Source organism: Lagenorhynchus albirostris, chromosome 10, assembly GCF_949774975.1.
Source record: "Lagenorhynchus albirostris chromosome 10, mLagAlb1.1, whole genome shotgun sequence".
NCBI lineage: Eukaryota > Metazoa > Chordata > Mammalia > Artiodactyla > Delphinidae > Lagenorhynchus > Lagenorhynchus albirostris.
The window spans coordinates 22594437-22605968 of NC_083104.1; the positions used below are offsets into that span (position 1 = coordinate 22594437).

At 39.8% G+C, this 11532-nt stretch overlaps 1 protein-coding gene across 1 annotated transcript in view; it reads right to left on the reverse strand.

Annotated features, from left to right (window-relative positions):
- Positions 1–9804, reverse strand: part of TAFA1 (TAFA chemokine like family member 1) — a 699324-nt gene extending 689520 nt beyond the window's left edge. The window contains exon 1 of the mRNA XM_060163960.1: positions 9666–9804. The gene's annotated coding sequence lies outside the window, so the exon portion shown is untranslated. The remainder of the gene's footprint in view (positions 1–9665) is intronic.
- Positions 9805–11532: the final 1728 nt, after the last annotated feature.

The following is an 11532-nucleotide window of genomic DNA, read 5'->3' on the forward strand; positions in this document are numbered from 1 at the left end:
ATCTCTGGGGAGTTGAAAGGAGGCAAGAGGCAGGGGCTTGGGAAAGCTGTAAACTTTGGTTTCCTGACCTGGGTGCTGGTTACATAGCTGTGTCCAGATTTTTAAAAATCCATCAACCTGAACTTATGATTTATGAATATATATAATCAGCAGTTGGCTCTTATAACCAAAATACCCAGGGGTAATCCTCAGAAATAGCCCCATAGATGCCATTATTGATACCGTCTCTCTCTCTCTCTCTCTCTCTCTCTTTCTCTCTTTCTCTCTCTCTTTCTCTCTCTCTCTCCTGGTCTGCCCTGTTTTCTTCATTGGTTATTGTCGTGGACAAGGTCTCCCTGCATGATGTCAAAATGTCCACTAGCATCCCCAGGCTTACATACTATCCAGTTAGAAACACAACAAAAAGAGAGTTCCTCCACTCTTTCTTAGTGTGAAGATCAAAGAACTGAGTCTCATTGGACCAAACAGATATTCATGTCCATCCCTATATGAAGCAATATGGGCAGGGTGATGGAACACAGTGAAAAGTCAGGACTACGTCATATGCCCATCCCATCATCTCCCATTTCTGCAGATTAACTGCACTCAGCTAGGTTGCTCTTGCTGGGGGTTTCACAATACGGTTGCCATCAGATAGATTTTGGCGGGGCTGGAGTCATCTTGAAGACTTTCTGCTTATAAATCTGTGAGAACAGACTTGTATAGTTGGGGCTACTTGGGCATCTCCTTCTATCTCTATGTAGTCTTTCTTCATGGCCTCTCCAGCATGGTGGCTTCATGGTGGCCGGACATGGTGGCTTGAATGGACGGTGAGATACCAAAAAAGATATACAGACAGCAAATAAATATATGGAAAGGTGTTCCACATTGTATATCATCAGAGAAATGCAAACTAAAGCAACAATAAGATACACTGAACACCTATTAGAGTGGCCAAAATCCAGAACACTAACACCATCAAATCCTGGCCAGGATGTGGAGCCACGGGAACCCTTATTTATGGCTGGTGGAAATGCAAAATAATACAACCACTTTGGAAAACAGTTGACCAGTTTTTTACAAAACTAAATATACTCGTAACATATGATCCAGCAACCGTGCTCCTTGGTATTTACCCAAATGATCTGAAAACTTATATCCACATAAAAACTTGCACACAAATGTTTATAGCAACTTTATTCATAGTTGCCAAAACTTGCCCTTCAGTAGGTGAATAGATAAGTAAACTGTAGAACATCCAGACAATGGACTATTTTTCAGTGCTAAAAAGAAAGGAGTTGTCAAGCCATGTGAAAAGACATGAAGGAATATTAAATGAATATGATTAAGTGAAAGCAGTCAATCTGAAAAGACTACACACTGTATGATTCTGACTATATGGCATTCTGGAGAAGACAGCATTATGGAGACAGTAAAAAGATCAGTGGATGTCAGGGTTGGGGGAGTGGGGGATGCATAGGTGGAGCACAGAGGATTTTTAGGGCAGTGAAACTACTCTGTACGATACCATAAAGAGAGATACATATGACCATACATTTGTCCAAACCCATAGAATGCACAAGACCAAGAGTGAACCCTCATGTAAACTATGAACTTGGGGAGATTATGATGTGCCAAGGTAGTTTCATCATTGTTATGTAACAAATGTCCCATTTGGTGGGAATGTTGATGGTGGGGAGGCTCTGCATGTGTGGGGGCTGGGGGTATGTGGGAAATCTCTGTACCCTCCCTTCAATTTTGCTGTTAACCTAAAACTGCTCTAGAAAAATAAGGTCTATTTAGAGGGAGCGAGACAAAGAGACAGCACAAGTCACATTATCTTTTATGACCTAATACATGGGTTGGCAAACTATGGCCTGTGAATCAAATCTGACCCTTTACTTAATCTGAACACAGCCAAGCCTGTTTGTGCTACCCCTTACAATGGCAGACCTGCATAGTTGTGGCACAGACCAAATGGGTATGGCCTGAAAAGCCAAAAATATTTACTATCTGGCCCTTTACGCAAAACGTTTGCTGACTCTGACCTAGTCTCAAATATCACTCAGTGTCATTTCTGCTGCATTCTGTTCACTACAAGTAAACCTCTAAGGACAGCCCATGCTCAAGGGGAGAATTTGCTGACATGTGCTAACACCGAAAGGTGGATCCACCTAGTATGTAGACAGTGAGAGGAAAATCAGGATGCTATTGGCTAAAGAAGGGCTCAAGGATGCTGAGCTGACCCAAACAGGAACCCTCTCTGAGGTGAGATGGAACGCTTCTAATTCTCTGGGCAGGTTAACTGAGTGGAGAAGGTGCAGACGGTACATTCTTTTTCCAACTTAGTTAACACCATTGCCCACACCAAGGTGGTAAGAACACAACTTGTTCCTCTCCAAAATTATACTTATTGCTCAGGGGTAGTTATGTTGAAGTCATTCTGACAACTTTCACAATGCTCTAATTGAACTGCCTGGGCACAGAAGAATTGCTTTTTGAAAAAGGAAAATAGCTGGGAGAATAACAAAAATGGCATATCAGAAAAAACGCAACATATTCTTGGGTTTTTGAAATGTCAGACTTCTGGGCACCAATTTATCTGACTTACATTACAGGGCTACAAACGGTCAGCAACTCTTATGTGGCCATTTTTCACAATAAGAATACATTTCTAAGTGCTATTTTAGCTCAATAATGATTGTACAGATCTGTTTATTTTGCATTTATGTGTGTGTATGTTGGGGGGAGGGGGCGATTCCCTAAGTAATACCTTGCCTTTGGTGATGTTGGGCAACAGAGGAAAATGTATTATATTAATCAGATTGGAACACTTGCTTAATGAGAAGAATGTAATCTGGATTTTAACACAACACAAAGCATTCAAGCTCCACATGTAAAATTAAGCAATCACTGAGTTCCTTCTACAAGAATATGTCACTGACATCACCTCTCCTGCTCCAGGGCAATCTAGAAGGCTCAAGTCCATTATTATAATCATGAAAAGATTTCTTTTGATTGTATTATGCCCAGGGAGGCAGTTTAAAAGGTGGGTTGGAAATGGAGGAGGGGGGTCTACCACTGCAGGAGAATAGTAGACTCCTTTTGATCAGCAATACTCCTCACATCAGGAGATACATACATATCATCTTAAGAGAGAAATACTGGCCAGCACAACTTTATGAAACACAGGCCAGATGTTGGCAGAAATACTGATTTTGTCACCTCTCTTTCACGTGTTGGTATGAAGAGGAGATTGTTTTAAAATGACCTTTCCTCAACAAGCATTATACCTAATGAGAGATTTGGGCATATGCACCACCTGTTATAATTCAAGGCACAGTGTGAAGAGGGCCTGCCAGAGAGTTGGTGCTCAACAAGTACAAGCTGGATGAGAACTAACATTTATTTAAGGTGTATGCATAGCAAGCATAATGTTTACACACATTCAATCCTCACAATAACTTTATCAACTATATATTACTATTACACTTATTTTAAAGGCAAAGAAAATAGGGCTTCATAAAGTCAAGTAACTTGTTCAAGGTTACATAAATTTGTTTCTGGAACCTGATCTTGAACTAACGAAATCTGGCTCCAGAGCTTGTGATCTTAACTACTATGTATTACAGCCAATGAATGGATGGATAGATGGATGGATGGATGGATGGATGGATGGATGAATGGATGGATGGATGGACAAACTGATAGATGGAATAACCAAAATACTGTGGTCATGTAGGGGAAGGAGTAAGTACATATGACTAGCTCATAGAGAAGGCTAAACAGAAGAGGTGACGTTTGACCTGAGTCTTGAAGAAGACAGATGTTTCCAGGTGGAGGAGAGGGAGATGGACTTCCCAGGCTGGCAGAGAAGCATGAGCAAAGACACAGACATCCAAGTTTCCATGAATCTAGAGGATGACAGGTAGTCCTACGTAACTAGGGCACAGGTCATCCAGGCCAGCAGCCCAGAGAAGAGGCTGTTGAGTGAGACTGCATGGTAAAGGAGTCTGGAATGTATGTTGAGTTTGGGTTTTCTTCAGCAGGTAGTAGAAAACCTTCAAAGATTTTTTTTAATGGTGGATAACATTTATCGAGGACTTAACTGTGAGAGCCATGAAGTGTTAAAATCCTCACAAGAACCCTGTCGAGGTAGATGCTAGCTATTATTCATCTATTTTACAAGTAATGAAGTTGAAGTTCAGAGAGGTTAAATCACCTGCCTAAAGTCATATAGTCTAGAACTATTTGTATCTGTATTTGGACCCCGGCAGTCCTCCAGAGCTACAGAGCTAAACAGAGCAAGAGAGTGGCATGATTTTATGTGTGTTTAAAGAGAGAACTATAGCAGCAGTCTGGATGAGGATGAACCTTAAGATAAGGAAACTAATTGGGAGGTTGTTTGTGTTTAAGAGAGCCTGGGGAAATGAGCTAAAGCAGGGTTTCTCAACCTTGGCACTATTAACATTTTGGGTTAGAGAATTCTTTGCTGTGGGAGCCTGTCCTGAATATTGCAGAATGTTTTGCAATATCCCTGGCCTCTACCCAATGGATGCCCTGTAGTATCCCCCTTCAAGGTGCAACAAAGGAAAATGTCTCACTGGAAGGCAGACTATCCCTAATTGAGAACAATGAGTTAAGGCAATGATGGGGGATTGGAAAACAGGGGATATTTCAAAAATAGGATCAACAGAACCAAGGGATCAAAAGGTGGAGCACTCAAAGATATGTCCAGATGTATGACACAGTCCTGGCAACAGTCAAGGCAGTAAAGACCCAGGGTTCAGCTCAGGGTCTGAATTTAGCAGGCTTGGGTTCAAAATCCAGCTCGGCCGTTTACCATTGGGTAAACTGGAGAAAATTACTTATGCTCTCCAGGTCTTAAAAAGAAGAGCCTAATAGCACTTACCTCCAAAAGTTGTTGTGAAGATTGAAACAGAATACCATGAGTCAAGTGTTTAGCAGAGTTTCTACCACTTAGTAGTTGCTCAATAAACAGTACTACTAGCCAGTAAGGCAAACACAGGGAAGCTTCTTCAACCTCAGGTTGTGGAATCCATGGTTTGAGAGGTTTTTAGTGAGTGGACACTGTGAACTCTAAAAACAATTTTCCACTCAGTGGAATATCTCTCCCGACTCCTTAAAGTTAAGTTGAAAAAAAGAATATATAACTGAATATTTGGTTTTATATTAATTGTGAGTGTCTGGTATATATATGTATGTATGTGTATGCCTCTGTATTTCTAGGTATACTTGTGCATGTACACATAAACATATATTAATTAGGTCATTGAAATCACATTAAAACATTAATACTAATTATCACTAGATGTTAGATTATGGGTGAATTTAACTTTTATCTCTATTATTTCTGTTATCCTTTACAATTTTTCTATAACGAATAAGTATGACTTTTATAAATAAGGGACAGAAGTACATGTTCTAAAATACCTTCCCTTAAAATATATGGATTGAAATCCTACTATGTGTCAGATACTACACTAGAAACTAAGGATACAACAATGAGAACCCCTGCCCTCAGCCCACCCCCCACATACACATACACATACAGGGGAACAAAAAAAGCAACAAAAACCACCTGAAACCACATGTGCACATACCAGAAAGCTGGAACTTGAAAAATCAAGTTCAAATGTAACTATGATACTCCAGAAGCAACAAAAATGATGAGCTCCGTTGACACCATCCTAATCATGTTTTTAAGTCTGACAGAAGATCCAAAAGAATTTTCTAATTCTCCTATTTTGCAAGGGTTCAGTAGGAAACTCCACTGTTCTCTCCTTTTTAAGATTTTGCTTCCTCTTATTTAGTAATTCCTATCCTGAGGGAATATAATACAATTCTGCAATGTCCAAATCAACTTTGAGTCTAATTAGTAGAGATAGCTTCCCTGGAAACTACAATCCTCCACAGGGAGACTTATTTCGGTAACAAAGGCTTTCTTTAGACAGTATATAAGGGGGTTTCTATTTCAAAGTACAAACCCTTGCCTCGCTGCACATTCAGGGAAATTTAGAACGGTATGTATTTTTCTGAGCTCCCACAGACTTAACGAAAACAATTTGGGCCTCTGGAAAACTCTCCAACATCTTGACTGTGTGTGTCAGCACAACTGATATGCCTGCCTTTGACTCACTATAACAAGGAGATTCTAGCTCAAAGTTGTCAGTTTCAGTTTCAACTGGTGTCTGTGTGAAGAGTAATGGAAATGATCAATTAAGGGTGCTCACTCTACCCTCTATATCTTTTTAAATTAAGTACATACTGAAATGATGGACTTTATACAGATGACAGTATAGGCATTCTGTGTCTACCCCTGTCATTTATTCTCACTGCTGTATTTCTGGAATTAGGATTCATGTTCTGTCATCTTGAATATTTTAATACTTTACTGATCTCATATGTGTTTAGCCATAGGAGGAAAGCAGTAAAATAAAATTTTATAGCCAACAAAGTCCTTTATACCTAAAGTTTATTGCACTTTTTATATTGTGTTTAACAACACACGGCTCCTTGAGACTCTGAAATAAACATAGCTTCCTCAAGTCGCAGTGGGCTTGTGCTCTTTCATTTCTTGTTGAGAGTTGATTCCATCGTCACGATAAAAAGAATTCCTAATAATTGGCCAGAGAGGCTGCAATTCTATCAGGCAGGTGCTTCTTTCTCTAAAAGTGTTAAGACAGCCTTAAAGCTCCTTTGTGTTAGAAAAATGCCCCATTTTTTTATTTGCTCCCAAAATACAGGTATTCTCCATTCAAAGTGACCTTTTTCCATGGACTCCCCAGATTACATTCAATTTCAATCAATAAGTCAGGGATCAATCAATTGATGAGATATGAAGGAGCCCATTGACTCCTAAAGTAGTTGATATTTTCCAGCAACAACTTTTCTCACTGGCTAGGGTCTTTAAAATTTTATGATAATGATAAAACTATTGTTTTATGTAGTGATGATTTCTTGGAGTAATTAACACTATCTTATTTTTGTTCTTTGGTTTGCAAAGTTGGCATGGTGGCCCAAGAAGTGAATAGAGAATTGCAATATGGTTCAGGACATTAGAGTAGTTTCTATTGCTGCCTGATTGAGCTAAATAACTGGTTTGCGGGATTTTTCAGGGCTTGTTGTTGTTGTTGTGTATATGAGTAAAAAGCAAACAAGGGCTTCCCTGGTGGCCCAGTGGTTGAGAGCCCGCCTGCCGATGCAGGGGACACGGGTTCCTGCCCCGGTCCGGGAAGATCCCACATGCCGCGGAGCAGCTGGGCCTGTGAGCCATGGCCGCTGAGCCTGTGTGTCCGGAGCCTGTGCTCCGCAATGGGAGAGGCCACAACAGTGAGAGGCCCGCGTACCGCAAGAAACAAAAACAAAAACAAAACAAAACAAAAGCAAACAAACAAAAAACCTCTAGGTTTTTCCGTAATACAAGTTGCAGACAGAATTGCCATCCCAGAAGAGTATAATGTAATGAAAATATCATTGAACTGGCTTCAATTCCAAGTTCTCATGATATTATTCTGAGGGGGGGGGGTGAATGCAAATTATTTCATTGCCCATGTGTTAAAAACTGAATTTAAAAAAATAGATTAGATTTCACAATTTGTATGGAAACACAAAAGATCCCGAATAGCCAAAGCAATCTTGGAAATGAAAAACAGAGCTGGAGGAAGCAGGCTCCCTGACTTCAGACTATACTACAAAGCTACAGTAATCAAGACAGTATGGTACTGGTACAAAAACAGAAAGATAGATCAATGGAACAGGATAGAAAGCCCAGAGATAAACCCACACACATACGGTCACCTTATCTTTGATAAAGGAGGCAGGAATGTACAGTGGAGAAAGGACAGCCTCTTCAATAAGTGGTGCTGGGAAAACTGGACAGCTACATGTAAAAGTATGAGATTAGATCAATCCCTAACACCATACACAAAAATAAGCTCAAAATGGATTAAAGACCTAAATGTAAGGCCAGAAACTATCAAACTCTTAGAGGAAAACATAGGCAGAACACTCTATGACATAAATCACAGCAAGATCCTTTTTGACCCACCTCCTAGAGAAATGGAAATAAAAATAAACAAATGGGACCTAATGAAATTTCAAAGCTTTTGCACAGCAAAGGAAACCATAAACAAGACGAAAAGACAACCCTCAGAATGGGAGAAAATATTTGCAAATGAAGCAACTGACAAAGGATTAATCTCCAAAATTTATAAGCAGCTCATGCAGCTCAATAACAAAAAAACAACCAAACAAATCCAAAAATGGGCAGAAGACCTAAATAGACATTTCTCCAAAGAAGATATACAGACTACCAACAAACACATGAAAGAATGCTCAACATCATTAATCATTAGAGAAATGCAAATCAAAACTACAATGAGATATCATCTCACACTGGTCAGAATGGCCATCATTAAAAAATCTAGAAACAATAAATGCTGGAGAGGGTGTGGAGAAAAGGGAACACTCTTGCACTGCTGGTGGGAATGTGAATTGGTACAGCCACTATGGAGAACAGTATGGAGGTTCCTTAAAAAACTACAAATAGAACTCTCATATGACCCAGCAATCCCACTACTGGGCATATACCCTGAGAAAACCAAAATTCAAAAAGAGTCATGTACCAAAATGTTCATTGCAGCTCTATTTACAATAGCCCGGAGACGGAAACAACCTAAGTGTCCATCATCGGATGAATGGATAAAGAAGATGTGGCACATATATACAATGGAATATTACTCAGCCATAAAAAGAAATGAAATTGAGCTATTTGTAATAAGGTGGATAGACCTAGAGTCTGTCATACAGAGTGAAGTAAGTCAGAAAGAGAAAGACAAATACTGTATGCTAACACATGTATATGGAATTCAAGAAAAAAAAATGTCATGAAGAACCTAGGGGTAAGACAGGAATAAAGACACAGACCTACTAGAGAATGGACTTGAGGATATGGGGAGGGGGAAGGGTAAGCTGTGACAAAGCGCAAGAGAGGCACGGACATATATACACTACCAAACGTAAGGTAGATAGCTAGTGGGAAGCAGCCGCATAGCACAGGGAGATCAGCTTGGTGCTTTGTGACCACCTAGAGTGGTGGGATAGGGAGGGTGGGAGGGAGGGAGACGCAAGAGGGAAGAGATATGGGAACATATGTATGTGTATAACTGATTCACTTTGTTATAAAGCAGAAACTAACACACCATTGTAAAGCAATTATACTCCAATAAAGATGTAAAAAAAAAATGGATTAGATTAATTTCTGATCTCCTTTCCTACTCCAATTTTCCATAGTTCTAAATAAAATACATTAAACTTATTTGATCCCATTGTCATTGTCAGAATTTCATCTGTTCATTCTCTCATTCATATCTCCTACCAAGATTTATTAAACAACCAACATTCATTAAGACCTCACATAACCTGAATTTGTCTTCACCCCTAACGCTTCCAAACAGGATATACTTCAGGATATTTTGGGGACAAAGAGTTAAAGATAATGTTAACTGCCATACAGAAATAAACCACTGATGTCCTTGGTCTTACTGAGCTCTTGACCTATTTTCCTGCCTGAATGGCCGGGAAAAAAATTTCAAAAGCCTTTAACCCTCCTCAAACTTAGAGACAGAATATAAAAATATACACGCCCAATAGATATTCCTTACCACCTCTTCTTATCTTCAAAGATGAGATCATTGAGCCTTCGAATGAGAGTGGTGTTAGAAGGGTCACCATTTCTGGATGCTGACTTCAGATCTGCAGGACTCTTGGGCCATTGCTGTCAGTTGCTGAGTTTCTACGAGGCCATCTTAAGAACTGAAATATAGCAGAACGAGTGGAGTTTAGTTCTTGGATTTTTTAATGAATTGTTTCCCCTGATATCCTCGTGGTCAGGAAGTCCATTGGATTGTCTACCTTTTATGTCTTCAGTGTAAAGTATGTTTTCTAGTCTGTCTCCTATTGAGCTGGAAATAATGCCTCTTATGCCCCTTTGAACAGCCCTTCTTACTCTTGAATACGGTTGTTAAGGTGCCCTTCAACTATCATTACTGTAAGCCATGTATCCCTTGCAATAAACATCATTAAAAACTGCTCCAGGGTCTTCTTAAAGTAATGTGAGATTTTTACATTTTTATGCCTGGCGTGGGTAATGTTAAAAAGTAGTACTGGGATGGGAAAGTAGGTGGGATGTCAAAAGATACCCTCCATCCTTAACGCTCCCTTGATGGAAATGACAGCCTTATTTGTTTTGTTAACCAGTGTATAATTAAAAGTCAATATTCAAGATCATAATAAAAATCTGTATAACTACTCATGTTGTGAGACTGAGGCTTGGAAGGAAAATCTATTAAAACGCAGCCTTGTGTAATTTACAAGAAATCTGTAATAAAATGTTTGCTTTCAACGTTATCTGCAAAATGGTCTGTATATTACCAGAATAAATCCATATTACTTGGAGGCTGTAGATAAATATCCAAAGGCAAAGTTCACATTGAGGTTATCTGCCTCACGTTCTGAACTGGGGAGTGCTATTTAGAGGAGATAATTTGTGGTTTACTTCTCCAAGTCTCAAGTACATTGTGCAGAAATGAGTTTAGTTCCTGAGAGGGTATCTGTTATATCCAAGTAGGAAACGAATACCATTGCAGGGTTGTACCCATTGCAAAAAGAATATAGCTTTTGTCCTCAGTGTGAAACAAAGGGAAGATTCTTAACAATTAAAAGTCCTGAATGAACCTTCTGTTCACACAAAAAAGGGAGATATTTGATGCTTTGTAAAACACTGATTCACTGGGCAGTGGAGTGATGTCTTATTTCAAGTCATCAGTGAATTCGGTGCTCAAGTATATGAAACTTTCATGAAGTTGTACCTTGGATTCTGATTTAACTATATATATATATATAATATATATATATAATATATATATATATATATTTTTTTTTTTTTTGCAGTCCGCGGGCCTCTCACTGTTGTGGCCTCTTCCGCTGTGGAGCACAGGCTCCAGACGCGCAGGCCCAGCGGCCATGGCCCACGGGCCCAGCCGCTCCGTGGCATGTGGGATCTTCCCGGACTGGGGCACGAACCCGCGTCCCCTGCATCGGCAGGCAGACTCCCAACCACTGTGCCACCAGGGAAGCCCTAAGAATAATTTTTTATGCATACGAAAAAATCTAATAGCAATGGGGGGAGTACTGAAACACCCTAGCAGAAAAGTTTTCATGGGAGGACTGACACCTTTCAAGGCAAGAAAATGGGCTTTGGATAATATTTGATTCCCTGACATTAACTAAGGGTTGTTGCTTCTTGCCATTTAAATTAGACTCTAAGGTGGTGTTAGGGAGAGGGTCTCTCTATTGTCACTTTGTCTCCTTTCTCACCCCTTTGTCACCTCTTTCCAGCAGCAGAAGGGACTTCGAATCTTGTCTGGTGATGACTACTAAGATCTATTTATGGTAAAGTCCCAGTTTTAGAACTCCAGGCTTTGCTTTTGATATGGAAATGGAAATTCTGAAATTTATAAATCTCCTTTC